This window comes from Schistocerca piceifrons, chromosome 4 (genome assembly GCF_021461385.2).
Source record: "Schistocerca piceifrons isolate TAMUIC-IGC-003096 chromosome 4, iqSchPice1.1, whole genome shotgun sequence".
Lineage (NCBI taxonomy): Eukaryota > Metazoa > Arthropoda > Insecta > Orthoptera > Acrididae > Schistocerca > Schistocerca piceifrons.
In genome coordinates, this window is record NC_060141.1 from 75,774,661 (window position 1) to 75,800,879 (window position 26,219).

At 41.3% G+C, this 26,219-nt stretch overlaps 1 non-coding gene across 1 annotated transcript; it reads left to right on the forward strand.

Annotated features, from left to right (window-relative positions):
* Positions 1 to 24,704: 24,704 nt before the first annotated feature.
* Trnas-cga lies at positions 24,705 to 24,779 on the forward strand. The gene has a single exon. It is a non-coding gene; the product is annotated as a tRNA-Ser (tRNA).
* The last annotated feature ends 1,440 nt before the right edge of the window (positions 24,780 to 26,219 follow it).

The window sequence follows — 26,219 nt, forward strand, 5'->3', positions numbered from 1 at the left end:
CACCAACGAATCACCTGCCAGGATATCCTCCGTGTGACATGAAACAGAAAGACAACAACAGTTTAGTACACTCATCATACAAAAAAGTTACCTAATTAAATCTTATACTTTTATGGCCTACCTGATGTCACTTCAGCAGAAACTAAGGGACGGTGTTGCTAACTAAAATCTGGAGCATCAAAGCACGAGTGGGCTTAAGAAACATGCACATAGGGTGCACACATTGTTTCCAATTCAGAGAGTTTGTCTAGGGAACTCGCCTATCTAAGAGCAGTCTTCTTGGGAAAATGGGTACTCCATCTGGCAGATCAACATGGCATGGAAAATAAATAAATCCTCCACCCTTCCCCCCCCCCCCCCCCCCCCACACACACACACACACACACACACATATCATAATCTTACAGTGTGGACAGTATGCTGGCAAACTCCACAGAATTTGCCAACATCTCATTCAAGATAGGTAAGCTCCTCTGGGAATTCCAAGACTTAAAGTAGTTTTCCATCCACTATACAGGGTGAGTCACTAACTATTGCCACCTAGAATAACTCCGAAAGTATGATATGAGCTGAAAAGTTTGTGGGATAAAAGTTACATGTGACAATGGGGGGGCCGTAATATGACGTTGGTTTTTTGTTGCTAGGTGGGGTCGCTTCAGAGATGAAGGTCAACTTTGTTTTTTTAAATAGGATGCTATAGTTTGGTACTTATTTTCTGATAGCGGCTATCAAGACGAATCCAATAATCTGTAACAGTAAGGTCTTTGAAGGTCAATGAAGGTTGTAAAGGTGGCATGAACATCCACTTACAGAAGGTGTTTGAAGTGATAACCATTGGTATCAATGCAGTGCTGCAATCTTCTTATCATGAATTGAGTGTTATTCCTTACATCGGCACTTATCGAAGCACATGCTCTGACAATTTTCTCTAACATATCTGCAGGTGTAGTTGGAATGTCTTTGGTGTAGTTGGAACGTCTTTATAAACAATGTCTTTTATGAATGCCCACAAGAAAAAAATTCAGAGGCCTGGTGAACAAGCTGGCCATGTCCAATCCAACAATTTAGGAATTGTCTCTGCAACTCATTTCTAGCCATCAGCGAAAAATGTGCTGGACACACATCATGTTGATAGCACATTCTGTTCCTTGTTCCTAAAGGTATTTCTTCCAATAACAGACCTAACGTTTCTTGCAGGAATGTGGTGTACTTCCTACCAGTAAGATTTCCTTCGATAAAATACGAGCCCATACTTCTGTCCTCCAGAATCCCACACCATACATTCACCGACCATGGTTTTTGGTGTGGAACTTGCCACAGCCAACATGGATTTTCAGTTGCCCAGTAATGCATGTTATGCAAATTAACATTTACATGGTTGTGAATGAAACCTAATCAGTAAATAAAATCAAATTAATAAATGTATTATCCTTCTGAATTGGAAGTTGAGCCCATCGGCAGAATTCAATGTGGTGCATACAATCCGTACCAGTTAATTCTCGGTGGAGACTGATACAGTAAGGATGATATTTATGACGATGCAGAATACGAACAATACTACTCTGGCTCATGCCAGATTCCTTTGCGATTTGGCATGAACTAACACAAGGATTTCGAACCACAGTGGCAAGAGTACCAGTTTCTGTTTCCTTGTTAATAACTTGCCAGATATGTTTCTGATGCATTAAAAACCCAGTTGTTCTCAATTTATCATACACTTATTTAAATGTATATTGTGTAGGGTGTATATGTTGAGGAGATATTTCAGCGTATAAGTCTCTAGCTCTCACTGAATTTCAGTGGCATCCTCCGTAAATGAGAAGCATATCGAGTTGTTCTTCGAAGTAATGCATCATTCACATTCACTTGATTCGACAATACTAGTTTTACCGTTCCTATTAGTGTTGTATTGCAAGACCATCAAATGGTGTTTACATGTCAATGGCACGTTAGATGGATATGCCGTATTTGGCAGATATTTACTTTTTGTGTGATATACGAGCATGTGCTTTGATAAGTGCTGAAGTGATAAGATATACCACTCAATCCATGATAAGAAGATTGCAGCACTGCATTGATACCAATGGTCATCACTTCGAACACTTTCTGTAAATGGACGTTCATGCCACCTGTTTGAACTTCGTTGACCTTCAAAGACCTTACTGTTACACATCACTGGATTTGTCTTGATAGCTGCTATCAGAAAATAAGTACCAAACTATAGCATCCTATTTAAAAAAACAAAGCTGACCTTCATATCTCTGATGCGACCCCACCTAGCAACAAAAAACCAACATCATATTATGGCCCCCGTTGTCCCTTGCAACATTTGTCCCACAAACTTTTCAGCTACTATCATAATTTCAGTTATTCTAGGTGGCAATAGTTAGTGACTCACCCTGTATAGGATTTTGGCCTTGGAGTTGCGAACAATGATTTCTTATTGTGGAAGTTGGAGTGTATAAAATTCCTTGTCACTGTGTCACAGCTCATAAACGTTAGACTTTATGAATTGTGGAGAATGTTGCATTCACCTTTTGCCATTGCCATTTCCATTGCTGAAAGTTCCACCAGAGAACTGTATTTTGCATTTCTGCCATTGAGAACGCTTCCTACTGGCAGTGTGATCAGTCTTGCAATTATAATTTTGATCCATATGCAAAATGCTTATGGTGCTACTAAATTCTGAGACATTAATTGTCAATAAAAATCATACTTGTAGTAACAAATTTAATTAGAGCTTGATGTGCCATGACAACAGGAACTTGACAAAAAAATGAAATAAAGCTTTGAACAAATATTAAAAACTTCTATACTACAGCTCTACATGTGCAAATCACCGACCTTGTCTACCACATTATAGAAATTTTCCAAGTGGTGACTTTATTTAAAGAATTTTGTAATGTTTCTGGAATTCACTTTTTAACTCCTGGTGGTGTTGAAGCAAGCAAAACATGTGAAATCTTTATCTGAACTGATGCAGCTCAATAACAGATAATTTTTCTTGTGAAGCCCACTGAGAGCGAGTGTATAGCCATAATTGTAGCTGAATATTACTTAACAGTGGTCACGCTATGCAGTGGATGTCAGGATTTAAGGTTAATAACAATACTTACTTAACACACAAGTAGTTTATTCAGTGAAGGGTACATGGGAACTACACAGGGGAAGGCATAATGGAAGGCTTCAGTATCTTAGTTGTCATGATTTAAGATCAGTCAGTCATGATTCGTGGCCAGGAACAGAGAACACAAACAGCTTTTCAGGTCCACTACTGGTAAACATCACATGATTTGATTGGAGGAAGTGGATTGGTCACTTGTGCAGCACTGCACCATCAGCACTGTCACTGCAGTGTCAGCTCTGGCAATATGGGCCTGCCCTGTCCTGGGCAGAATAGAGTCTGTTACAATTTTAACCCCCCCCCCCCCCCCATGAACCATGGACCTTGCCGTTGGTGGGGAGGCTTGTGTGCCTTAGCAATACAGATAGCCGTACCGTAGGTGCAACCACAACGGAGGGGTATCTGTTGAGAGGCCAGACAAACGTGTGGTTCCTGAAGAGGGGCAGCAGCCTTTTCAGTTGTTGCAAGGGCAACAGTCTGGATGATTGACTGATCTGGCCTTGTAACAATAACCAAAACGGCCTTGCTGTGCTGGTACTGCGAACGGCTGAAAGCAAGGGGAAACTACAGCCGTAATTTTTCCCGAGGGCATGCAGCTTTACTGTATGATTAAATGATGATGGCGTCCTCTTGGGTAAAATATTCCGGAGGTAAAATAGTCCCCCATTCGGATCTCCGGGCGGGGACTACTCAAGAGGATGTCGTTATCAGGAGAAAGAAAACTGGCGTTCTACGGATCGGAGCGTGGAATGTCAGATCCCTTAATCGGGCAGGTAGGTTAGAAAATTTAAAAAGGGAAATGGATAGGTTGAAGTTAGATATAGTGGGAATTAGTGAAGTTCGGTGGCAGGAGGAACAAGACTTCTGGTCAGGTGACTACAGGGTTATAAACACAAAATCAAATAGGGGTAATGCAGGAGTAGGTTTAATAATGAATAGGAAAATAGGAATGCAGGTAAGCTACTACAAACAGCATAGTGAACGCATTATTGTGGCCAATATAGATACGAAGCCCACACCTACTACAGTAGTACAAGTTTATATGCCAACTGGCTCTGCAGATGACGAAGAAATTGAAGAAATGTATGATGAAATAAAAGAAATTATTCAGATTGTGAAGGGAGACGAAAATTTAATAGTCATGGGTGACTGGAATTCGAGAGTAGGAAAAGGGAGGGAAGGAAACATAGTAGGTGAATATGGATTGGGGCTAAGAAATGAAAGAGGAAGCCGCCTGGTAGAAGTTTGCACAGAGCACAACATAATCATAACTAACACTTGGTTTAAGAATCATGAAAGAAGGTTGTATACATGGAAGAACCCTGGAGATACTAAAAGGTATCAGATAGATTATATAATGGTAAGAGAGAGATTTAGGAACCAGGTTTTAAATTGTAAGACATTTCCAGGGGCAGGTGTGGACTCTGACCACAATCTATTGGTTATGACCTGTAGATTAAAACTGAAGAAACTGCAAAAAGGTGGGAATTTAAGGAGATGGGACCTGGATAAACTGAAAGAACCAGAGGTTGTACAGAGTTTCAGGGAGAGCATAAGGGAACAATTGACAGGAATGGGGGAAAGAAATACAGTAGAAGAAGAATGGGTAGCTTTGAGGGATGAAGTAGCGAAGGCAGCAGAGGATCAAGTAGGTAAAAAGACGAGGGCTAGTAGAAATCCTTGGGTAACAGAAGAAATATTGAATTTAATTGATGAAAGGAGAAAATATAAAAATGCAGTAAATGAAGCAGGCAAAAAGGAATATAAACGTCTCAAAAATGAGATCGACAGGAAGTGCAAAATGGCTAAGCAGGGATGGCTAGAGGACAAATGTAAGGATGTAGAGGCCTATCTCACTAGGGGTAAGATAGATACTGCCTACAGGAAAATTAAAGAGACTTTTGGAGATAAGAGAACGACTTGTATGAATATCAAGAGCTCAGATGGAAACCCAGTTCTAAGCAAAGAAGGGAAAGCAGAAAAGTGGAAGGAGTATATAGAGTGTCTATACATGGGCGATGTACTTGAGGACAATATTATGGAAATGGAAGAGGATGTAGATGAAGATGAAATGGGAGATATGATACTGCGTGAAGAGTTTGACAGAGCACTGAAAGACCTGAGTCGAAACAAGGCCCCGGGAGTAGACAACATTCCATTGGAACTACTGACGGCCTTGGGAGAGCCAGTCCTGACAAAACTCTACCATCTGGTGAGCAAGATGTATGAAACAGGCGAAATACCCTCAGACTTCAAGAAGAATATAATAATTCCAATCCCAAAGAAAGCAGGTGTTGACAGATGTGAAAATTACCGAACTAACAGTTTAATAAGTCACAGCTGCAAAATACTAACACGAATTCTTTACAGACGAATGGAAAAACTAGTAGAAGCCAACCTCAGGAAAGATCAGTTTGGATTCCGTAGAAACACTGGAACACGTGAGGCAATACTGACCTTACGACTTATCTTAGAAGAAAGATTAAGGAAAGGCAAACCTACGTTTCTAGCATTTGTAGACTTAGAGAAAGCTTTTGACAATGTTGACTGGAATACTCTCTTTCAAATTCTAAAGGTGGCAGGGGTAAAATACAGGGAGCGAAAGGCTATTTACAATTTGTACAGAAACCAGATGGCAGTTATAAGAGTCGATGGACATGAAAGGGAAGCAGTAGTTGGGAAGGGAGTAAGACAGGGTTGTAGCCTCTCCCCGATGTTGTTCAATCTGTGTATTGAGCAAGCAGTAATGGAAACAAAAGAAGAATTCGGAGTAGGTACTAAAATTCAGGGAGAAGAAATAAAAACTTTGAGGTTCGCCGATGACATTGTAATTCTGTCAGAGACAGCAAAGGACTTGGAAGAGCAGTTGAATGGAATGGACAGTGTCTTGAAAGGAGGATATAAGATGAACATCAATAATAGCAAAACAAGGATAATGGAATGTAGTCGAATTAAGTCGGGTGATGCTGAGGGAATTAGACTAGGAAATGAGACACTTAAAGTAGTAAAGTAGTTTTGCTATTTGGGGAGCAAAATAACTGATGATGGTCGAAGTAGAGGGGATATAAAATGTAGGCTGGCAATGGCAAGGAAAGCGTTTCTGAAGAAGAGAAATTTGTTAACATCCAGTATTGATTTAAGTGTCAGGAAGTCATTTCTGAAAGTATTCGTATGGAGTGTAGCCATGTATGGAAGTGAAACATGGACGATAAATAGTTTGGACAAGAAGAGAATAGAAGCTTTCGAAATGTGGTGCTACAGAAGAATGCTGAAGATTAGATGGGTAGATCACATAACTAATGAGGAAGTATTGAACAGGATTGGGGAGAAGAGAAGTTTGTGGCACAACTTGACCAGAAGAAGGGATTGGTTGGTAGGACATGTTCTGAGGCATCAAGGGATCACCAATTTAGTATTGGAGGGCAGCGTGGAGGGTAAAAACCGTAGAGGGAGACCAAGAGATGAATACACTAAGCAGATTCAGAAGGATGTAGGTTGCAGTAAGTACTGGGAGATGAAAAAGCTTGCACAGGATAGAGTAGCATGTAGAGCTGCATCAAACCAGTCTCAGGACTGAAGACCACAACAACAACAACAACAACAACAATTTTATTATTAATGGTTGTACAGTCTATATTCCTCTCCCTTCACAAAGGTCTACAGAACACGATTTTGCTCTGTTTGGGGAGGAAGGATAAAAAGAAAAAAAAAAGTTGATAGAGTTACATTAGAGTTTAAAAAACCACGTTCTACAGAATGTGTGACAATGCTTCAGCTTCACTGCCTGCAGGCATCGAAAAGTTTGGTTCCAGCACCCTACTATGAAGAGTCTATTGAGGGCACTGAGGTTTTCACAGATGCCAGCAACAATTATGCTACATTAGACCTTTTAACTGCTGTCATCCACTATAAGTGTATAATACTCATTATTGTCCCATCAAGCTTATTTTAATCCAGCAGTCCCTGCACATTGTTTACCTGAAATTCTAACTTAATGTATATCCTTGAGGTTTATTTGTTATGAAAGACCACAAATCTTCTGTAATGTACGTACCCTTCTCTTTTCTTGCTACTGTGTCAACTAGAACTACGGATTTAGATGTGGCATCTTTGAAATTATATAGGGTCCTTGATACAAGTGATAGGACTCACTTATTAACTCGGCTTGTTACTGTTAACTAGAACCATATCTCCTATCCCGTATGGTGTTTGTGTATCCTTTCCCCTTTTTTATTTCTCTTCTCTCCTCCTCTGATTAATGACTCCCTGATAACCTGTGTTGTAACATTCATTTTCTGGGGCCATCCAATATGTTTTAGCATAGGTTCTTCCAGTGGTCTTTCTATTACTTCTACAAGAGCTATCTGAAGATTCAACAACATTCCTCAAAACCACCCTGTTTATTTCATTTTTTTACTGACTGTTGGTAGCTACTGGTAATTGATATGGTTTGACAAAAAATAGTTTATGTGGCTGTATCTTTAACTTGCACGCAAAGTTATGTATTAGTCCAGATCTCATGATGAATACTTTTTTATGGTTCTTTAGTAGGGTTGTTCTCTCTCTCTCTCTCTCTCTCTCTCTCTCTCTCTCTCTCTCTCTCTCTCTCTCTCTCTCTCTCTCTCTCTCTCTCCTAATCCCGATGATTTACTGTAGTAATGCTGTATGTTAAATTGTCTTCACACATCACAACTGTATAAACACTTTGCCCCTCAAATATCTAAGAGTCATTTTGACTACTAGTGATATGTGAGATTCACCCCTTTTCTAAAATTTAATGTAATTCCCTGTTCAAATAACCAGCCTGTACCTAAAATCACAGGAATGTTTAATCTGTAAATAATGAGCATTTGGTATTCAAACACATAATCACAAAGGGTAAACTACACTAGTATCTCTGATTGTATAGGTTTACTAGTTGTTTCCGTGGCTTTTGTTATTTTCACTCCACATACAAGAAATGTCAAAATTAGCTGTAAAATATTATGCTATTCTAGAAAGTGTTGATTTATTACAAATACATTTCTCCCCAAATCTAATCTAGTATTATCTGGTACATTTTCTATTTTTCCACTGAATTGTGGTCTAATATAGCTCCTAATCAGTTGTTTTGGTTCTTCCAACAAGACCTCCATCATACGAACTCCATCGTTATACCTTAATAGTTGTTAATGTATGCCAGGTGACTCATGAGCACATGCTTTTGGGGATCGAGCCTCTCCCTGGAAGCTTGTTAGTTTTCACTCTCTGGATTATTAGAAGTATTAGCAAAAGTTCTATTAAGTTACCCTCTATTGTTGCCATTGTTACTCCCTCTCTATCTTCTCCGATATATAGTTGTTGTAAATTGTCTAACAGTGTTTAAAATAATCACATACAATAAGTAAATTTCTGAATATACCATAGCATTATCTTTCTATGAAGAAGATACTGACTATCTGCTACAATAAGCTTCTGAAGATAACAAATTAATATGTCAAAACTGGTAAAGCATAATAAAATATATTCGCAACTGATGACTGAAATTTATCCTGAAAAAGTAATACTATTGTTACTGAAAATTACAGCCATGAATAAAATAGTAAGAAATATTTGGATTAACTATAAATTGTTAAACACCAGAAGTTGCCTATCCTTGGACACTATAGCTTCTATGTGAACTGGACAGGGCAGTATCAACAGGTGAAGCATGTTTTGTTCTATAAAACACTTCCTATACAAAAAAATGTCCAAGCATGTCTATTATTAATAAAATTTCATTGTAATTGAGGTACCATGTAACATCTTCAATATTTTAAACAATGGAAAATCCAGGCTGGAATGTAACAGTATTATGAAAAGGCAAGTTGCTACTCACCATATAGCAGAGATGCTCAGTCACTGATAGACACGACATAAAGATTGTCACAAATAAGCTTTCAGCTAGCAGGGCCCTCATCAAAACAGACCCCCCCCCCCAATGCATGCCCACAAAAACTGCTGTCTCTGGCAACTGAAGCCATACTGTGAGCAGGAGCACCATTGCACGATGGGAGTGGCGACTGGGTGGGGGTAAGGAGGAGGCTGGGGCAGACAGGGGGAGGGATATTAGGGTAGGGGTGGCAGACAGTGATGTGCTGTTGGGGAGCACACAGGGATGAGGTGGAGAGAGGGTAGGGCAGCGATGTGCAGTCGGCAGGTTTGACAGGGTGCGATGGTGGAGTGAGAGCTGTGTAGTGCTGAAATGGGAACAGCGAAGGGGCTGGATGGGTGTGAACAATGACTATCGAAGGCTGAGGCCAGGAGGTTTATGGAAAGTAGGATATATTGCAGGGAAAATTACCCACTGTGCAATTCAGAAAAGCTGGTGTTGGTTGGAAGGATCCGTATGGCACAGGCTGTGAAGCAGTCATGGAAATGAAGGGTGTCATATTGGGCAGCATGCTCAGTAATAGGGTGGTCCACTTGTTCCTTGGCCACAGTTTATCGATGGCTATTCATGCGGATAGACAGCTTGTTGGTTGTCATGCCCACATAGAATGCAGCACGGTGGTTGTAGCTCAGCCAGTAGACCACATGACTGGTTTCACAGGTAGCCCTGCCTTTGGTGGAATAGTTGATGTTAGTGACTGGACTGGAGTAAGTGGTGTAGGGAGGATTTATGGGACAGGTATTGCATCTAGGTCTATTACAGGGATATGAGACATGATGTAAGGATTTAGGAGCAGGGGTCATGTAGGGATGGATGAGTATATTGTGTAGGCTTGGTGGACAGTGGAATACCACTGTGGGAGGGGTGGGATAGATAGTGGGCAGGACATTTTTCATTTCAGGAGATGATGAGAGGTAGTTGAAACCCTGGTGGAGAATATAATTCAGTTGACTCAGTGCTGGGTGGTACTGAGTTATGAGGGCAATGCTTATTTGTGGCCTGACAGTGGGACTTTGGGAGGTGGTGGGAGACTGGAAAGATAAGGCACAAGAGATTTGTTTCTGTACAAGTTTTGGAGGACAAATATGGTCTGTTAAGGCTTTGGTGAGATGCTTGGTGTATTTTGAGAGACTGCTTATCACTGCAGATGCGACTACCATTGGTGGCTAGGTTGTATGGAAGGGACTTCTTGGTATGGAATGGGTAGCAGCTGTCAAAGTGGAGGTATTGCTGGTGGTTAGTACATTTGATATGTAACCATCGCCGGCTGAAGTGGCCGTGCGGTTAAAGGCGCTGCAGTCTGGAACCGCAAGACCGCTACGGTCGCAGGTTCGAATCCTGCCTCGGGCATGGATGTTTGTGATGTCCTTAGGTTAGTTAGGTTTAACTAGTTCTAAGTTCTAGGGGACTAATGACCTCAGCAGTTGAGTCCCATAGTGCTCAGAGCCATTTGAACCATTTTGAACCATGTAACCATCTTTGAGGTGGAGGTCAACATCTAGGAAGGTGCCAGAATGAAATTTTCACTCTGCAGCGGAGTGTGCACTGATATGAAACTTCCTGGCAGATTAAAACTGTGTGCCGGACCGAGACTCGAACTCGGGACCTGTTGCCTTTCGCGGGCAAGTGCTCTACCGACTGAACTACCCAAGCACGACTCACCCCCGTCCTCACAGCTTTAATTCTGCCAGTACCTCGTCTCCTACCTTCCATCTAGGAAGGTGGCTTGTTGGGTTAAGTAGGATCAGGTGAAGCAAATGGGGGAGAAGCTGTTGAGGTTCTGGAGGAATGTGGATAGGGCATCCACATCCTCAATCCAGATCGCAAAGATGTCATCAATGAATCTGAAGCAGGTGTTATTATTTATATTTATTATTATATATTATTACTGTTATATTTTATATTTATTTATTTTTTATCATTTATATCTTTTCTTTTATCTCATTGTGACTTCACGCCAATTTTAGTGAGTTTTTGCCTTTCGCTATTGTCTACTCTTTCAGATTTCATCTTGTTTCCCCCTTTTGCATCCGTTTCATCCTTCTCATGATTTTCCCCACTAATCTGGGTGTATATTTCCGAAATTTTTCAAACATAATTCTATGTTATTTATGTAATTTTTTGCATTTTTACACCACCATGAATCCTTGCTTCTTCCATCCATGTCAATACAGAAAAGTTTCCTTATCCCTAGCCAGAGCCCAGTACCACATACAGTTCCTGAATTGTTGCTTGGCTTTTGGAAATTCCACAATGACCTCCATCTGTTCAGATTCTGCCAATACTTAGTCCTCCCAACATAATCCTACAAAGCAATATCAACCAAGCCCAAACCTCCTTGCAGAACCTTCTCTCCATCCACAAAATTCTCCTGCTATACAATCCCAAATTCCTGGAACCCATAACACACATTGAAACTTTGCCATTCAGGAACTAGAGCAACACGCACAATGCCACCTCAAAAACCTCTCCACACAGCTCACTTCCCACTCCTGCCTTGGAGTACCACTGTCCACCACCTCTACTACAATGCCCAAACCTCCTCCACATCTCCTTATAGCTGACTAACCCTGTCTTGCAGACCTACTACATTTACCCCACCCTCCCAAACTCCCTCCCACCAACACATAGAATCCAGAACCTTAACAGACACAAAACACAGTTATGAACCTTTCCTCCAGAAGTATTAGCCCTACAGAAATATCAGTCCTTTCCAAAGGCCTTGCCTTTTGCCCCACTCCCAAATTCAATCATACAGGACTTGTTTAAGATCTTCTCTCCTTCTCCTGGTCCCTACAGTGGAAGCAATTTTTCGTCACCAACCCTCCCAGACAGACTCAACCAAAGACGAATGTTGAACCCTGCCTGACTCAGTTCACTTCTCCATCCAACTGTGATCCACCCCCACTGCCCCCAAATCACTCCCTGTTAATTTCCAGAATTTCTTAACCTCAAACCTTGCCTCACCATCATTCCCCAAACCCCTCTAACATTTAAACAAACCTTACATTTTCAGAAAGAACCACAATCCACCATCTAAAAACTGATCCTAGCCTTATAATCCTACCTGCGGACAAAGGCTCTACCACTGTTGGTTTGAACCACAAAGATTTCGTGGCGGGACTCCGCCAGCTGTCAGATACATCCACCTACAAACCTTGCCACAATGACCCCATTCCACAAATCCAGCAGAATGTGTGGTCACTCCTCAAATCCTTAGGCCCATCCCACAACCTCTCCCTGGAGTCCACCTGGTACATGTTTCCTAAAGTCCATAAACCCAACCACCAATGACACCCCATTGTGGCCGTTGCTGCACCCCCACAGAGATTCTCTGCTCTCGTAGACCAACACCTTCGACCTATTAACCAGAACCTACTCTCCCATATAAAAAATACCAACCATTTCCTCCACCAACTCTCCACAGTTCCTATCCCTTTACCACACGGTATCTTGCTCATCATCGGTGATGCCACCTCCCTTTACACTAACATCCCTAATGCCCATGGCGCTACTGCTATTGAACACTACCTTTCCCAACACCCAATGAATTTCAAACCAACAACCTCCTACCTAGTCTCCCTAGTGTCCTCACCCACAATTACTTCTCCTTTGAAGGCATTAGCTACAAACAGATCCAAGGTACGGCTATGGGCATCTGCATGGCAAAATCCTAGGCAATCTATTCATGGGCCATCTAGAGGAATCCTTCCTAAACACCCAGAATCCTAAACCCATCACCTGGTTCAGGTTCACTGATGACATCATTGCTATCTGGATTGAGGGTGATGACACCATATCCACATTCCTCCAGAACCTTAACAGCTTCTCCCCATTTGGTTCACCTGGTCCTAATCAACCCAACAAGCCACCTTCCTAGATATTGACCTCCACCTCAAAGATGACTACATCAGTACCTCTGTGCATATCAAACCTACTAACCACCAGCAATACCTCCACTTCAATAGCTGCCATCCATTCCACACCAGGAAGTCCTTTCCAGACAGCCTAGACACCCATGGCTGTTGCAACTGTAGTGATGAGCAGTCCCTCTCGAAATATACCGAGTATCTCACACAAGCCTTCACAGATTGTAATTTTCCTCCTAACATTGTACAGAAACAAATCTCCTGTGTCTTATCTTTTCAGTCTCCCACTACCTCCCAAAGTCCCACCATCCGGCCACAGAGGAGCATTCCCCTCGTAACTCAGTGTCCATCCATGACTGGTGCAACTGAATCACATTCTCCACCAGGGTTTAGTCTATCTCTCGCCGTGCCCTGAAATGAGTGATGTCCTGCCCACTTACCCTTCCCACACCACCCACAGTGGTATTCTGCCATCCACCAAATCTACACAATATACTCATCCATCCCTACACAATCCCTGCTCCCAAATCATTATGTCATGGCTCATATCCCTGTAATAAACTTAGACACAAGACCTATCTCATACATCCTCCCACCACCACCTACTCCAGTCCGGTCACAAACATCACCTATACCATCAAAGGCAGGGCTACCTGTAAAACCAGTCATTTGATCTACAAGCTAAGCTGCAACCACTGGGCTGCATTCTATGTTGGCATGACAACCAAAAAGCTGTCTGTCCGCATGAATGGCCACCGACAAACTGTGGCCAAGAAACAAATGGACCACCCTGTGGCTTCACAGCCTGTGCCATATGGATCCTGCCCACCAACCCCAGCTTTTCTGAGCTGCACAAGGGGAACTTTCTCTGCAATATATCCTACTTTCCGTAACCCTCTTGGCCTCAACCTTCGTTAGTCATTGTTCTCACCCATCCAGCCCCTTCCCTGTTCCCATTCCAGCACTACACAGCCCTTGTTCCACCTGCACCCAGTCTTTTTACTTCTCTCCTTTTCTGCTACCCCTGCCCCCCCCCCCCCATCAAGCCCCACCTCTCTCCTGCTCGCCGTCTAACCTCCCGACTGCACATAGCTGCCCTACCCTCTCTACACCTTATCCCTGCGCACTCCCAAGCAGCGCTTCACTCTCCCTCACCACTACCCTACTATCTCTCCCCACCCTAGACTCCTCCTTACCCCCACCCAGTCACCTCTCCCATCATAAAAAAGTAATTAATTTGTCAGTCAGTTCTGCCAACAGGTCATTATGTTCTAAACTGAACATGGAGCTGGGAAGATACAACTGGCAGAGTACTTGAAGCTGGGGCCCGCAATATCAGATGTATAACTGTCAATAAACAATACACCATCTCTGAAGGACAAGCAGTAAGTATATAGAATTAACTATTTGCCATAACAAATAATTGAAATATGTAAGCAAAAGTGAGTGGAGTATCGTCAACTATTATTGATCTTAGTATAGACTTGCTTAGTTAAATTGGTTACCACTTGTTGCCAAGGAGGAATTGCGAGTTTGGCTAACCTCAGTGTGATTTCACATTGGTTTTGACCAACACTGAATGACCAGTTCTCAAATTTGTGAAAAAACTGTTCTTACAATCAGTGTTAAACCAACAGCAACATCTTTATGTATATTGTGTCCACAAAGGAAGTATTTACCACATTATCTTTATGTAAATTGTGTCTACAAGAAGAATATTTACCTGATAATTCTTGCAGGAAGACCCAGAATGCCAGTAAATGCAATTTACACACACTTTATTACTGAACATGAACATACAAAGAGATACATGTGCACGGTACAACTGAAAACAATGAACTGAATGAGTCAAAAGATGTTCTCCCTACAGAAGGCTAAACTCACTGCAAAAGAGTCTTGTTTTCAAAGTTTTACATCACTGATGGTGAGATCCATAGAGAGCCACTCCCCTTTCCCAGTGTGCGGAGCATCGGTGGAAGGAGGTCGTTAAAGATGGCAGCTGCTGATATCACCTATTCTTGGTCGGCATTGAGATTATCAAGTTGTGGGAGCAGAATGCTTGCTGTGGAGGTAACAGGACAGGATGTGAGGTACTACCCATCTTTGCCTGCATGGTTACTGACAACAGTCATTTTCTAGGAGTTGTGATTGCTAGGCAACAGTCAGCTGATAGCTGTGATGTTATTGCTGCAGGTTAAATGCTTGCTCTTTACTCACATGAAGTGTTGAGTGCTTTCAACAAGGGATTTCAAATTGATTCTGTATTTCTGTACTTCCAAAAGGCTTTTGACACTGTACCCTACAAGCAGCTTGTAATCAGAGTGAGTGCTTATGGAATATCATCCCAATTATGCAACTGTATTCATAATTTCCAGTGAGAGAGATCACAGTTCATAGTAATTGTTGTTGGGTACAACAGAAGTTTCCCAAGGTGGTGTCATAGGTCTTCTCCTGTTCCTTCTGTATATAAACAATTTAGGAGACAATCTGAGGTTTTTTTTTTTTTTCAGATGATGCTGTCATTTATCGTATAGTAAAGTCATCAGAAGATCAAAACCAACAGCAAAACAATTTACATAGGACATCTGTAGTGGTGCAAAAATTGGGTATTTTTAAACCTGAAAAATAAAAAGTGTGAGGTCATCCACATGAGTACTAAAAGGAATCCAATAAGCTTTGGTTACATGATAAATCAATCAAATCTGAAGGCCATAAATTTATCTAAATGTGTAGGAATTAAAATTAGAACACCTTAAATTGGAAAGAACACATAGAAAATACTGTGGGGAAAGCAAACCAAAGACTGAATTTTATTGGCAGAACTCTTAGATCTATGAAAAAGACTGCCTACGCTATGCTTGTCCATCCTCTTTTGGAGTACTGCTGTGTGGTGTGGGATCCTTACCAGATAGAATAAAGGAGTATATCGAGAAATTTCAAAGGAGGGTAGCATATTGTTTTATCAAGAAATAGAGGGGGGGGGGGGGGGAGGGGAAGAGTGTCATGAGCACGACACAGGATTTGGGGTAGAAATCATTAAAACAAAGGCGTTTTCCATTGCGTCGGGACCTAACAAAATTTCAGTCACAAACTTTCTCCTCCAAATGCAGACCTACATAGGGAGAAATGATCATAATAATAAAATAGGGGAAATCAGAGCTCATATGGTCAGTTATAATACCATTGGGTAGTTTTTAGCAACGATTGAAATACCCAGAAATAAACCATTTTCAACCTTTCATTCCTCATTCCTCTTGGTGAGCGATGGGGCTTGATGAAGTTGTCCACTAGTGTTATGTTTGTATCATTTGTTTGGAATTGTTGCACATCAAGGCTCACCTTGAATGCATTGCAGGGTTCTCAATGTGTGATGTTCTGTCATGTTCCAGAGTGGTGTGAGTGCAGTTGTCAGCCCAAACAGTTCCTATGTCAGTTGCACTTATTGTATCTTGTAAAATACAGGTGGATTTAAGAGGATGCACTGAGCTGGTGAGTGGGTTCTCAAGTAGTAAAATATTGAAAGTGTTGTCTCCCCATTTAGAAATTATGTTGGTCAGAACACAGTCGCAACAGTGCTGATCTGATCAAATCATCACACAACATGAGATGTTCATTGTCTGCTAAAGCCTTGTTCATAAGAATTCTTGGTGAGTGATGGGGCTTGAGCAGCAGTATCCTTGGTCATGCAACGTGTCGTTTCAGTGTCCAGACTATGGCTGATTGCTCTGTAGTCAGTGTTAGTTGGGCCTGGGAGAAAAAATTTGTCTGTATGCATGGCTAGCTGTATAAAATATCTGTCAAAGAGTCAATGAGGTCTTCTTTGAACATGGAACACTCACCTAAAAGGACTTCAGGCAAGGACTCTGCCCACTGGCCACTGTGATGTGTAAGAGATACTTTGAGTGTTCAGTGCCACTGTTCCATGAAATCATTGCCCTGTGGATGTTAGGCTGTGGTGTGGTAATACTGGACACTGCAATGGAATAGCGTGGACTCAAACTGGTAGTCTTGGTCAGTAGTTACAGATGATGGAGAGCTGAAATGCGTTATCCACAACTGTCCTCAATGGCATTTTTACCATTATGTTTGGTTACGGTGTTGTCTCAACCCTGCAGATGTAATCGAATGTGAAAGAATGTACTTGAAACCTTCTGACTGGTATGGGGCTGACCAGGTCAAGGTTGACATGTTGTAACTGGCCTTTGGGTATTTTTAAGTACACAGTTTTCAGTCTTAATTCACATCTGGCCAGACAAATTGGTCCGTAACAAGTTTAGTAGTGGGACTCATTCCCAAGTGCAACAATCCATGCAAGCATCGAAAATATGCTTCCTCATAAGGAGTGGGACTAGTGAACAGAGGTGTTTTACGACATCACACACCAGACCTGCATGGAGGAATCACAGGTAATGTGCCACTGATGTCAACTGCTGTTCATGTCAACTGCATTGACTCCAGATAGCCACATCACTGTCAATGCCCTTGAGATGCTGAACATCAGTAGTAGAATGTGTAGCAGTATCAAGATGGAAGAAATGTTGAGGGGAACAATATTTTGCAGAATCATATATATATGAAGTCTGCCAGAGGTTGGTGGTCCATGTAAACAGTGAATGGTCTACCCCCAATATTGTCCTTGAAGTGCCACACTGCCACATCTATGTCTACATCTATACTTTTCAAAACACCATGAGGTGCATGGCAGAGATTATGTCCCGTTGTACCAGTTATTAGGGTTAATTCCCATTCCATTCATGTGTGGAGCACGGGGCAGAATTATTGTTTGAATGCCTCTGCGCGTGCAGTAATTATTCTAATCTTATCCTCTTGATCCCTGTGTGAGTGATAGTAGGGGATGTAGTATATCCCTAGGGTAATTGTTTAAAGCCAATTCTGAAACTCCGTTAACAGACTTTCTCATGATAGTTTATGTCTGTCTTCAAGAGTCTGCCATTTCCATTCCTTCTGTATAGCTGTGACACTCACCCATGGATTAAACAAACCTGTGACCATTCGTGCTGCCTTCTCTGCATACATTCAATATCCCCTGATAGTCCTGTGTGGTACAGGTCCCACACACTTGAGCAATATTCTAGGATGGGTCACATGAATGATTTGCAAGCAATCTGTTTAGTAGACTGACTGCCCTTCCCCAGTATTCTACCAATAAACTGAAGTCTGCCACCTGTTTTACTCATAACTGAACCTATATGATCATTCCATTTCATATCCCTAAAAAGTGTTAAACCCAGGTATTTGCATGAGTTGACCAATTCCAGCAGTGACTCACTGATACTGTAGTCATAGGATACTGCATTTTTTCATTTTGTGAAGTGCACATTTTACATTTCTGAACATTTAGAGCAAGTTACCAATCTCTGCACCATGTTGAAATCTTATCAATATCTGACTGAATATTTATGCAGCGTCCCTTGGATAGTACTTCATTATAAACAACTGTACCATCTGCAAAAAGCCTGCTTTTAAATTTAATATTGTCTGCAAAACCATTGATATACAACAAGAACTGCAAGGGCCAGAATACACTTCCCTGGCACAAATACATATACAGTGAGTACTTCTCTACCATAAACAGACCACTTTACACTGAGACTTGGTTAGCTTCTGTGAGAAAGAGTGTAATGGGCGTTGCTCACCTTCAGCTATCTGCTGAAGCAGAGTTCCGATTGCAGTGTCACTTGCATCAGAGGTAAGTGACAAGAGAACTGTCATGCTTGGATGGGCTCATGTTGTAGTTTCTAATAATTTGAGCTTAATTCAACTGAATGCATGTTCCATTTGAGGGGTCCAACTGAGAGCCTTCTCCCCACATGTGTTTTTTCCAGCCAACACATCTCTCAGTGTAGCCTGTATGGCATCTGCTTATGATAAGTGTCATCTGTAGAAATTAGTCATGCCAAGAAATTTCCACAACTCATGGTAATTACGGGGGAATGGAAGTTGACGTGTAAGTGTCTTGCATTAGGTCATGAGTCAAACCCCATTTCAACTAACAGAGTGCCCCAGAAATGTTACTTTGGGTTGTCAAAGTTAGCACTTGTCATCATTTGTCACTACACCAGTATACTGAAGGGTCTCAAAAATGAGTGTAAGATGTTCCTCATGTTCTTGTGGAGATGCCCCCCCCCCCCCCAAAAAAAGAAAAGTATCATCCAGGTACGTGTAACAGAACATAAATTTGAAAAGAATGTTATCAATGAAGCATTGCCTAATTTGGGCAGCATTTTTCAAACCATAAAGCATGAACAAAAATTCTTAGATCCTGAGCAGTTTATTACCACTGTTTTGGATTTGTCCTCAGTAGCTGTAGGAATTTGCATGTAAGCTTTTTTGCAGTCTAGAACACTAAAGACTGAAGCACCTGCTATGGTGTGAGTAAGTCTTGGATGTTCCGTATCGGATAACTATGAGGTACTGTGGGAGTGTTGATGGTCAATAATCACCACATAACCTGTATATCCTCCCATGAACCATGGACTTTGTCATTGGTGGGGAGGCTTGCATGCCTCAGCTATACAGATAGCCATACTGTAGGTGCAACCACAATGGAGGGGTATCTGTTGAAAGGCCAGACAAACGTTGGTTCCTGAAGAGGGGCAGCAGCCCTTTCAGTAGTTGCAGCACAACAGTATGGATGATTGAGTGATCTGGCCTTGTAACATTAACCAAAACAGCCTTGCTGTGCTGGTATTGCAAATGGATGAAAGCAAGGGAAAACTACACCGTAATTTTTCCCGGGGGCATGCAGCTTTACTGTATGGTTAAATGATGATGGCATCCTCGAGTGTAAAATATTCCAGAGGTAAAATAGTCTCCCATTCGGATCTCTTGGCGGGGTCTATTTAGGAAGACATTGTTATCAGGAGAAAGAAAACTGGCATCCTACAGATAAGAGCATGGAATGTCAGATTCCTTAATTGGACAGTTAGGTTAGAAAATTTAAAAAGTGAAATAGATAGGTGAAAGCTAGATATAGAGGGAATTAGTGACGTTCGGTGGCAGGAGGAACAAGACATCTGGTCAGGTGAATACAGGGTTATAAATAGAAAATCAAATACGGGTAATGCAGGAGTAGGTTTAATAATGAATAAAAAAAATAGGAACATGGGTAAGCTACTACAAACAACATAGTGAATTCATTATTGTAGCAAAGATAGACATGAAGCCCACGTCTACCACAGTAGTACAAGTTTATATGCCAACTAGCTCTGAAGATGACGAAGAGACTGAAGAAATGTGTGATGAGATAAAAGAAATTATTCAGGCAGTGAAGGGAGATGAAAAGTTAATAGTCATGGGGGACTGGAATTCGATAGAAGGAACAGTAGTAGGTGCATATGGAATGGGGGTAAGGAATGAAAGAGGAAGCCGCCTGGTAGAATTTTGCACAGAACATAACTTAAGCATAGCTAACACTTTGTTTAAGAATCATGAAAAAGAAGATTGTAAATGTGGAAGAGGCCTCGAGACAATGGAACATTTCAGATAGATTATATAATTGTAAGACAGAGATTTATAAACCAGGTTTCAAATTGTAAGACATTTCCAGGGGCAGATGTGGACTCTGACCACAATCTATTGGTTATGAACTGTAGATTAAAACTGAAAAAACTGCAAAAAGTTGGGAATTTAAGGAGATGGGACCTGGACAAACTGAAAGACCCATAGTTTGTAGAGAGTTTCAGAGAGAGCATTAGAGAAAGATTGACAAGAATGGAGGAAAGAAATACAGTAGAAAAAGAATGGGTAGCTTTGAGAGATGAAACAGAGCTGCAGCAATGGATCAAGTAAGTAAAAAGATGAGGGCTAGCATAAATTCGTGGGTGACAGAAGAGATATTGAATTTAATTGATGAAAGAAGAAAATATAAAAATACAGTACATGAAACTGGAAGAAAGGAATACAAACATCTCAAAAATGAGATCGACGTGAAGTGCAAAATAGCTAAGCATGACAAATGTAAAGATGTAGAGGCAACCAGTTCCAAGCAAAGAAGGGAAGGCAGAAAGGTGGAAGGAGTATATGGAGGGTCTATACAAGGGTGACATACTTGAGGGCAATATTATGGAAATGGGAGAGGATGTAGTTGAAGATGAAATGGGAGATATGATACTGCGTGAAGAGTTTGACAGAGCACTGAAAGACCTGAGTCGAAACAAGGCCCCGGAGTAGACAACATTCTATTGGAACTACTGACGGCCTTGGGAGAGCCAGTCCTGACAAAACTCTTACCATCTGGTGAGCAAGATGTATGAAACAGGCGAAATACCCTCAGACTTCAAGAAGAATATAATAATTCCAATCCCAAAGAAAGCAAGTGTGAAAATTACCGAATTATCAGTTTAATAAGTCATGGCTGCAAAATACTGACATGAATTCTTTACAGATGAATGGAAAAACTGGTAGAATCCGACCTCGGGAAAGATCAGTTTGGATTCCGAAGAAATGCTGAACACGTGAGGCAATACTGACCCTATGACTTGTCTTAGAAGATAGATTAAGGAAAGGCAAACCTATGTTTCTAGCATTTGTAGAATTAGAGAAGGCTTTTGACAATGTTGACTGGAATACTCTCTTTCAAATTCTGAAGGTGGCAGGGGTAAAATACAGAGAGCAAAAGGCTATTTACAATTTGTACAGAAACCAGATGGCAGTTATAAAGAGTCGAGGGACATGAAAGGGAAGCAGTGATTGAGAAGGGGGTGAGACAGGGCTATAGCCTATCCCCGATGTTATTCAATCTGTATGCCGAGCAAGCAGTAAAGGAAACAAAAGAAAAATTTGGAGTAGGAATTAAAATCCATGGAGAAGAAATAAAAACTTTGAGGTTTGCAACAACATTGTAACTCTGTCAGAGACAGCAAAGGACCTGGAAGAGCAGTTGAACAGAATGGACAGTGTCTTGAAAGGAGGATATAAGATGAAAATCAACAAAAACAAAACGAGGATAATGGAATGTAGTCAAATTAAATCAGGTGATGCTGTGGGAATCAGATTACGAAATGAGACACTTTAAGCAGTAGGTGAGTTTTGCTATGTGGGGAGCAAAATAACTGACAGTGGTCGAAGTAGATAGGATTTAAAATGTAGAGTGGCAATGGCAAGGAAAGCGTTTCTGAAGAAGAGAAATTTGTGAACATCGAGTATAGATTTAAGTGACAGGAAGTCTTTTCTGAAAATATTTGTATGGAGTGTAGCCATGTACGGAAGTGAAACATGGACAATAAATAGTTTAGATAAGAAGAGAATAGAAGCTTTCTAAATGTGGTGCTACAGAAGAATGCTTAGGACTGGATGGGTAGATCACATAACTAATGAGGAGGTACTGAATAGAATTGGGGAGAAGAGTAATTTGTGGCACAGCTTGACTAGAAGAAGGCGTCGGTTGGTAGGACTTGTTCTGAGGCATCAAGGGGCATTTTCAGAATGATGTAGGTTGCAGTAGGTACTTGGAGATGAAGCAGCTTGCATAGGATAGAGTATCATGGAGAGCTGCATCAAACCAGTCCCTGGACTCAAGACCACAATAAGATAATACCCAGTATGTTCCATTTTTCTTGGGAACGTAGTATATGGGCTAAGCCCATGGGCTATCTGACTGTCTGATTATGCCAGGTTGCAGTAATTCATCAGCAACAGTTTTCGTTGCTTGTAGTCTCTCCTGTGCCACTTTGGGTACTTTATGGTCGGCATGCAGACCTGGTGTGATTTTAATTTTGTGCACCATGTTGGGGACTAATGCCTCCCTCTATAAATGTCACAGCTGTTATCGGGAGAATACAGGTGGCACATGTGGGTGATGCATTCATACTGTTAGAAATTTCACCATTCAGACCCATACTTGCAACGAGTCATGTGGTGTGGTATGTCGTGACTGTAAATATGTGTCATCTGCCAGCGTCATGGTTGGTGCTGTCTTGTTCACAATGGCTATTTGGAGACACTGATGTGGTTCCTGCTGTAGGTGCCACAGGTAAGAATATTCGGCATCATGTTCACTTCCTAAGAAAACTATTTTCGTGTGCAATTCAAGGTTATTGTTGTGTAACTTGAGCTTCTCCTTTTTCAGTTCTTCATAACTCATCATCACCTTTACTATTTCTGACTCTAAAGTGTTATGGTAATTTAACAATTGTAAATGAGAGTTGTCCAGAGTTTGATAGAGGTGCTCTTGGAATAGTCTCCTCCAGAACTGCCTGTAGATGTGGTGAAAAACTGATAGTGATACTGGGTACCAATTCTCCACTGATGGTTTGCCCGAGGATACCTCATGTTAGGTCCAGGGGGAGATGAAACTCCATGCCCAAGATTGGTTCTTGAACTTTTGTGACCAGAAACTATCATGGAAATTTCTCTTAAAGACCAAGGTACACTGTGCGTGTGACAGTTCTGAGAAGTGTGATATGAGTATTATGTACAGCACTTAGCTAGATGGCAAGCACTGTAAGCTACATTACTGATTTCTCTCTGGGAATGGTGCTGACTTCCAAGTTGATTGGTCAAGAAGTATTGATTTGTTGAGTTTTCTAACACGTACAGTCTAACACTGTCATTCAGAAATGGGAAATAATTAGTTTGACCCATGTGTTTCAGCTGTAGATGACTGAAGCGAGTGTTTGTTTTGGGACAGCTGCTCGGTATGGAGCAGCTGCAGGGCCTGTCACCAAAGCAATGGTGGAACCAACACGGCTGCTGTCATGTTCCCTCATCTGTGTGAGCAACGCTATTGTCAGCTGTGAGCGTGACTGTAGAGGCTAGCTGAAGGTCAGTGGCGGGAGCTAATGTTATTTCTTTCATAACTGTATGTGATCCCTCAGGTTGCCTCGGCTGCTTGTGGCTGTGAGCAGTGGGGCATACCAGGAATGTATGGGCAATGGTCATTGTTATCTTTCACATCTGTGTATTTTCGTTGTTGTAGGACAGCAAAAAATCTGTCAGCCAGAACTAATTTGCTTTCCATTACTTTGTTTTCATATGTGATCACTGCCAACAGTATCCGAATCATAGCATGACTGGCATGTGAGTCAACATGATTGATGTATGGTGATGTCTCCAACATTGAAACTGAGTCCTGTTGTCCAATCTTTCCTCATACATTAGTTTATGCAGCGTTTGCTCTGGTGTCTTGGTGAGTCGCTGGAGCAAAGCTGCCTTCATAGCATCAAATTTGCCATCAGCTGGAGGTGCCTGTATGATGTCATTGATGATGTAGACACGCTTCCCTATATTGCTCAATAAGACTACAAACTTAAATGTATCATCAGAGATGCTGTGGCTGTATAGTGTGAATTCAATGATCGTGAACCATGTGGAAGCACAGTAGTTTACGGTGAAAGCACAGTTGCATATATCATCCACAGAAATTTTTTCACTGGTGCCAGGGGATGTATGGTCTGAGGGTGACAGCAGATGAGATCCCTGTGATCTGGCTGGGCCGTGTTGACCTGAAATAATTGGCAAAATATTGTCTTGTTGGTGTGAGGAAATATTGAACTCATTACCGAAACTCTCAACACGGTCAAAAGTCATTACATTCTATCCACACAAATGTTCATAACTGTTGTAGGTAATGGTACAAAACTGCAGAATGTCCCTTTCATGTTTCACTTGTAATGTAGGTTGAAACATCCCCCAGGCTGTGGCTAAGCCATGTCTCCGCAATATCCTTTCTTTCAGGTGTGCAAGTTCTGCAAGGTTCGCAGGAGAGCTTATGTAAAGTTTGGAGGGTAGGAGGCAAGGTACTGGTGGAAGTAAAGCTGTGAGGATAGGGCGTGAGTCATGCTCGGGTAGCTCAGTTGGTAGAGCACTTGCCCGCGAAAGGCAAAGGTCCCGAGTTCGAGTCTCGGTCCGGCACACAGTTTTAATCTGCCAGGAAGTTTCATATCAGCGCACACTCCACTGCAGAGTGAAAATCCCATTCTGATAATATGATACTGTTTTGAGATCAGGTTTATACACATTCCCCACACAAAGGGAGCAGTTCATTACCTCTTTATTTTTTTATAATCAGCAAACCTACATGAAAAGAGATGACAAGAAATTACTTCTGTGATCTGTTGTGATGGTTTCAGAACATTCAAACAGCAAAATAAGTTGTGATACAAAATCATTGATGACTGTTTCTGCTGTCACATCTGCCAGATGAACCATAATTACTAAATGTGAAAAATTATGAATAACCAGGAAAACATATTTCTTATTTAGGACTGAAATAAGGAAAGGTCTCCCTGTGTCAACAGCAATCAAGTCGAAATGTCTAAAGATGTCTGGAGAGAAATTTTTGGTTTTACGTATTTTGCCATTGTGCACATGGTAAGCAAGGCTGTACAAACTTTTGATGATATGTTTATGAGTAAGCCACTGGTACTGCAAAGCTGCTTGCTCATTTGTTCCCTTTCTTCCCTCTCTGGCACACTCGTACGTTGTCATGTGACTACGGTAAAATTCTTTCTCTAAAGGATTTTGGAATAAACATGATTACCTTCGGATGTTTTACAATAGAGGATTTTATCAATGACCACAAAGTCAGGTGATGCTATGAATTCATTGTGTTCTTTGTCCTCTTGGTGCTCATTCTCTAGTTCAGGAATCAGAACTTCATCAGCTTGTATATGCCAAATTTCCTGACCCAAGGCATCAGCATTTTGATAGAGCTTTCTTGACTTGCTCCTTCCTGGGTAATGATACTTGCTTTTAAAACTTAAGGGCCCACATAGTCTGCTACTAGAATCCCTGAGGCTCAATATCCACATTAATGTGGAATCATCAGTACAACCATAAACTTTTTTCTATATAAGAAACATTTGAAATAGTTTACTCTGCATGCTAAAGCTAATAGCTACTCCTGTGTTGTGCAGTAGTTAATCTCAACTTGATACAACTGCATAGATGTGCATCCTATAGGGTGTTAAACACCCCGTAAACTGCATTAAGAATACACCCAACTGCAAAATTATTGGCATCAAAAGAGAGTATAAATGGTTTCTCAGAACTGAGATTTGTCAAAACAAATTACTTAGTTGTCTTTTTTTATTTATTTATTTATTGTAAATAGTTGCCAACCCCAGAATAGATTTAATTCTTTCATATTGCAAGGGGAAAGAAAGTTTTTTTACTGTATCAGTTCACTGCAGAATGTGTCAAACTCCATCGGCAGAAATTATACGGCCCAAATAAATTACTTGCAGTTCTGCAAACTAGCATTTCCATAATTTCAGACTGAGATTTGCATTTTATGTGTTCAAATGGACAGTTCTTAGTCAGTGTGTGTGTGTATCTCCAGGGAACTGGAAAC